Source organism: Nicotiana tabacum, chromosome 19, assembly GCF_000715075.1.
Source record: "Nicotiana tabacum cultivar K326 chromosome 19, ASM71507v2, whole genome shotgun sequence".
NCBI lineage: Eukaryota > Viridiplantae > Streptophyta > Magnoliopsida > Solanales > Solanaceae > Nicotiana > Nicotiana tabacum.
This window is the reverse complement of record NC_134098.1, coordinates 91,265,048-91,270,832: the sequence shown is the minus strand read 5'-3', so window position 1 is coordinate 91,270,832 and position 5,785 is coordinate 91,265,048. Positions and strand designations below refer to the sequence as shown.

General features: G+C 34.9%; 1 pseudogene; it reads right to left on the bottom strand.

Moving 5' to 3' along the window:
* Positions 1-247: 247 nt before the first annotated feature.
* On the bottom strand, positions 248-2,855 carry LOC107820381 (endo-1,4-beta-xylanase 5-like; annotated as a pseudogene).
* Between the last annotated feature and the right edge of the window lie 2,930 nt (positions 2,856-5,785).

Genomic DNA, 5,785 nt, shown 5'->3' with positions numbered 1-5,785 from the left:
AGGGCCTTAAAAGGACCCCAAAAAAAAAAATAGATTACTTTAAATTTTAGCGGGCTACATGGTACAGAAAGATGATAAAACTTACCACCAAATGGTATATGGCTCTACAGAAAAATAAATATTTATAAATCTAATTTATTTCCCTTTTAACAACGAATTTATGCAAATAATTATATATTAAAACCAAAAAAACTAAGCAAACTGCCTAATAATTAATTTTTATGAGTAATTGCCATAATAGATCCAGTCAAACAAAGATCATGTAATGTGATTGTGAACTTTCCCCAGTTGGTTCCACCTTAACCAAATTCTGAGCCACAGAGGTATTATATGTTACTTGAGGATGGCTGATTTCAACTTCATATTCCCCATGAAAAAGTGAAGCTTCAAAGAAACCATTTTCATCGGTATTCCCCGAAAAATCCTGGTGATTCCATTCCTTAATAATTTTGTCTACAACATCTCCAGTAGGCAAATTCTTGAAATTATTATCAGTCAAACACATCCTGTAACATCCTTTAGGATTCCATGGTGCCCACATCATTATCCCTTTCACTCCTGGATGTGTATGTACCTCCCTTATTATCTCCTCCAAATATATTTCCTGTCCAAATTGAAGATCACCAACTCATGAATTAGAGGTTAATTTCACGTATTATTACTGAGATTTACCCACTGTGACAATAAATTTACAAAATTGTTACTAGGCACATTAAAATAACTAAAATTTTACCCCTATGAAAGTAAAATTCACAAAAATATTTTGTGTTACATTAAAGTAACTCAACTATGTATGTATTGCTCAAAAAATACAAATGATCATAGGTTCAAGTTTTTGACACATTACTTGTTATGTCATGCAGTACATTTCATGTAAGAAAATTAAAAAGTTCTACCTGGCAAAAATTTCGTTTACCCATATTTTAAATAAAAGACAATTAAAAAGACCTTTAAATGGAGCCAAAAGAATAAACAATTACGATATAGATATGTTCAGTTCCTAAATCCAAACCCTTTTTTATATTGTAATTGTTTTTTTCCCTTTCAAACTCAATAATTAAGGAAGATTACCTGGTTGGTGGTATTTGCAACATCTAACTCGGTGATCCAAATTGGCAATCCAGCTGATTTGAAGTTCCATCAAATCCATGTTCAAGCGTATTGAATTCATTCAAGAACGGAATTGCGTTGCTATCAATTTCGTTAGCCTTTTTGTAGTAAACAGCAGACGCATTCTTCCCTAGCATCTGCTCTAAGAACGAGAAGTGGACATTTTCATTCACAACATCCCAATGAATAAGTCGGCCTAAATATCTATTCATCACTGAATTTATCCTTCTTGATGCAGCTGCGGATAACTGTGCTGGTGAAAGATAGCGCGTCCACGTGGGCATATTCTGAGGATTATCCCAAAAGACATTGTGGCCGCGGACTTTAATGTTATATTTTTGGACAAGACTAAGCATAGCATCAGCTACGTTGTAGTCTAGTTGGCCGGGGATTTTCTCGTTGGCGTACCATTTCATTTCGTTTTCGAAAACTGTGTATTTAAATCTTGAAGTAAACCAATCTTGGTAGGCTTTGTTGTTTAGGATGTGTTGGCTTATTGCATTGCCAAACGGGAAATTGTGCCAGGGAGACAGTTGCGTTTGGTAAAGGTTGGCCTTGAGAATCCACTGCTTGGATTTTCACTCTAGCTTTGCGTACCTGCGGCATTTTCTAGTGATTTTTTAGAATTTAGCTTACATAAACTAATTGTTTTTAATACTATGAGAAAAGTTACAAGATAATACATGCAACCTATAATAAGATTGTAACATGCTATAATATGTTAAAATCATTGACAGCATAAAAAAAAATTATATTATTGTCAATATATATAAATTAAATTCATTTTAAATGAGAAATCTCGTGAAATAAAATTAAACATATCGTAAGAACTAGTTAAGTTATTCTCCTTCATATTTATATATATAGGATTAAAGCAGTCACAAGTTTGCTACGTAATATATTATATATATATATAGTGTTTTCAATTAATTAACGGTTCAGTGAGATGTATAATATTTAATTTCATTCACCTTCTCAGTGCTTTGATCTTGATGAAATTTCCACTCATCTAGAGAAAATGGCTTTACTGATATGCTATCTGCCCATAGCTCAACGACTGTGTTGTTTGCCTAGGAACAGACAAGGGAATTAAGTGAAAATAAACAAATTAGGTCCAACAATCAGAATTTTGTGTTTGAAAACATAATAGTACTAGCTAGTACATTTTATTCTGTTTAAGTATGGTTATAGAATATGAACAATGACTAATAATTATGAAAAAGTGAAAACTCACTTCAAGATATAGCTCGACAGGACCAGAAATATTGAGCACAAAACCACCTTTTAGCATAGACCAGCAACCAGAACGAGCAATAGCCCATCCACTACGTTGGATGCCAAATGCTGTTCCGAATGCAAGAGCTACGTGAATCATGTCTCCTTGGCTCACTTGTACCCAAGCTGCAATTGAATTTCAATACATATACATTTTGACCGATCAGTAACAACCATCTCCTATAATATATATGCTACATCGACGACACGGCTTGAAAATAATGGTCAAAATTAAAACAAACAGTTGGGCAAAATCCTTGTGTACGCCGTATGCGAAAATACCTGAAGTTACGTAGTGAGTATCCTTTTGCAAGAAATATTTTTGGGTAAAACCATGAAGGGCTCCTTTCCTGTTGGTAGCCACAATGAAAGTGTTATTAGTACTGCTGGACATCCTAGTGGCCATATTTGCAAATCCAGATTTACTCCAGCCCTTTAGTCCCTCATTCATGTCTGGATTCACGACTATTCCTCCATTGTATTGAGCTCTGAGAGGATCTGCCAAACACTGGAAGCATATATATATGTTAAACATAGCTGAGCAAGTTATCTGTTAAATATGTTAAAATATAGTAGGGGTGTACATCACTACATGGATCGGACCGGATTGGTTCGATTTTTATCAAAACCAAACCAAACCAAACCAAATCAACTATATCGGTTCGGATTGGTTCTGTTTTGTCGTGTTTTTCGGGTTTTTTGTTAATAAATATTATTTTAATCTTACTTTGTTAAATTTTTTATAAGTAAATATATGTTTAGTACAAATTTAAAAAATTACAAATATATTATCTATTAAAATATTTTTATGGGAGAATTTTTTTAGTAAGACATGATAATTATTTTTTTAGTCGTTTCACAATAACTTTTCGTTGATGTGCACTTTCAAGGTTAATTGAATTTAGTAATTAAACATAGAAATCAATATGATACCTAAATAATAATAACCACTTCAAATTCAAAAAAAATATAAAAATTTAATATATCTTGACATATGAATAAGGAAGAACAAAAAGAGATTGACGCATTTCAGTAACACTTGATAAGAAAGTGATCATACAATCCATTATTTAAGGTTAATAAATATGGAGCACTTCATATTCTATTAAATATTTTATCCCATAATAGAATCTTAAATATTTCTAAACAATTTTTAAAGAAAATTATATATAAAATCTTAAATGTATATATATAAAACTTATACATTTATATGTCGGTTTGGTTCGGGTTTTTTTACTCAATACCAAACCAAATCAAACCAAGCTTAGTCGGGGTTTTTTAATCGGTTCGGTTTGACTTTTCAGTTTGGTGTGGTTTTTGGGTTCGGTTTGTACACCCCTAAAATATAGTATATAAATTATTTGCATTGTCGGTGTATATATTAAATCCTCTTCAGAAAATCTGGACTTCAAATCCTCCAGGTTGTAAAATATTACTATAAAGATAGCAGAAAAGGCATGCGTATATCAAAATTTAAAATTTGTGATTGATTTTGCTTCACCAAAATGTCAAATATTCCTTGAAGGAATATTATTCCTTTGAACTTTTTTTTTTTGACTTAATCAATGCATTTTTCGTTATACTGCAAGTAATTTCTTCCTTTACTCGTCTTGGAAAATGGAAAGAGAAATATTTGTTTGCAATTTAATTAGTATGTTTCAACAGAGTATCAAATCAATTGGCTGGTAGTAACGAAAAACCAAAGGTCTTAACTAATGATTTATCAAATAGGCTAGGCTTAATTGCAAACCTGGATAATAAACAAGGAAATAAATCACAAGCCAAGGTATAAAATTTTCCATCTTCACGGTTTCCATGGCCACGAGTTCGCTGTTTCAATCACAATAACACTTAAGACAAAAATTAAAGAAGATATGCATCTCCCAGAAAAGTATTGGCTGCAAAACCGCATTTTTCCAACATTTGTTTATTACATGGATGACGTGCCCTTCAATATAAAAGAAATAAAATGAAAAATGTGCGGTATCCTTCCATGTTTGATTACCTCTAGGCTTTAACTCTAGGATGGTGGAATGGAGATAAATAATATACTACTTTAAAACACTTGATATTGTGTTTGCTCGAGGTGTCGGATTAAGCTATGAATGCATGCATGCATATATATAGGACTATAGGTGAAGCCTGTACATTTTAGTATGTGTTAATGGAAAAAACCTCCTTCATCACTTCGGACTTAAAAATACCGGCGTCACCTACCAACGCCTAGTAAGCCGGATGTTCGAGGAACAAATACGAAAATCAATGGAGGTTTACATTGATGATATGTTGGTTAAGTTCCTGCGATGAGAGGACCATTTGAAACATTTACAGGAAACCTCCGGCATATTGAAGAAATACAATATAAAACTAAATTCAGAGAAGTGTGCATTTGAAGTCGGGTCCGGTAAATTCCTCAGATTCATGGTTTCCAACCGGTGAATCGAGATCAACCCCAATAAGATCAAAGACATCAAAGATATCACTATTGTGGATAACATGAAGGCCGTACAAAGATTAACCAGACGTATAGCAGTCCTGGGGTGATTCAACTCGAGGTCTTCCGACAAGAGCCACCGGTTCTTCTCACTGTTTAAAAAGAAGAATAACTTCCCGTGGACCCCGGAGTGCCAACAGGCCTTGGAGGAGCTCAAGCGATATCTATCGAGCCCGCCGCTACTCCACACGCCGAAGACAGGCGAGCAGCTATACTTATACCTGGCAGTATCGGAGATAGCAGTAAGCGGAGTCCTAGTCCGGGAAGATAAAAGTACGCAATTTTTAATTTACTATGTTAGTAGGACTTTAGGCGAGGCCGAAACTAGATACCTTCAGCTAGAAAAAATTGCGCTCGCTTTGCTAAGCGCCTGCAGGAAGCTGAAATCGTATTTTCAATGTCACCCCATATGTGTTGTGACTACTTAACCATTGAGGAATGTAATGCATAAACCCGAGCTCTCGGGACGGTTGGCCAAATGGGCCGTGGAGATTAGCGGGTACGATATTGAATATCGGCCCCGGACCGCGATTAAGTCTCAAATTTTAGTAGACTTTGTAGTCGACTTTACGCCAGCCGTGATACCTGAGGTCGAAAGAGAGTTATTGTTGAAACCGGAGACTTTTTCGGGGATCTGGACCCTCTTTACGGATGGCGCCTCGAACGCAAAAGGGTCCGGACTTGGCATCTTATTGAAGCCACCAAAATGCAATGCAGTTAGACAATCTATTAGGACTATAAAATTGACTAACAACGAGGCCGAATATCAGGCCATGATTTTAAGTCTCTAACTAGCCAAAAGCTTGGGGATGGAGATAATCGAAGCTAAGTGCGACTCCATCCTTGTGATAAACCAAGTTAATGGGACGTTCGAAATCAGATAGGAACGAATGCAAAGGTACCTGG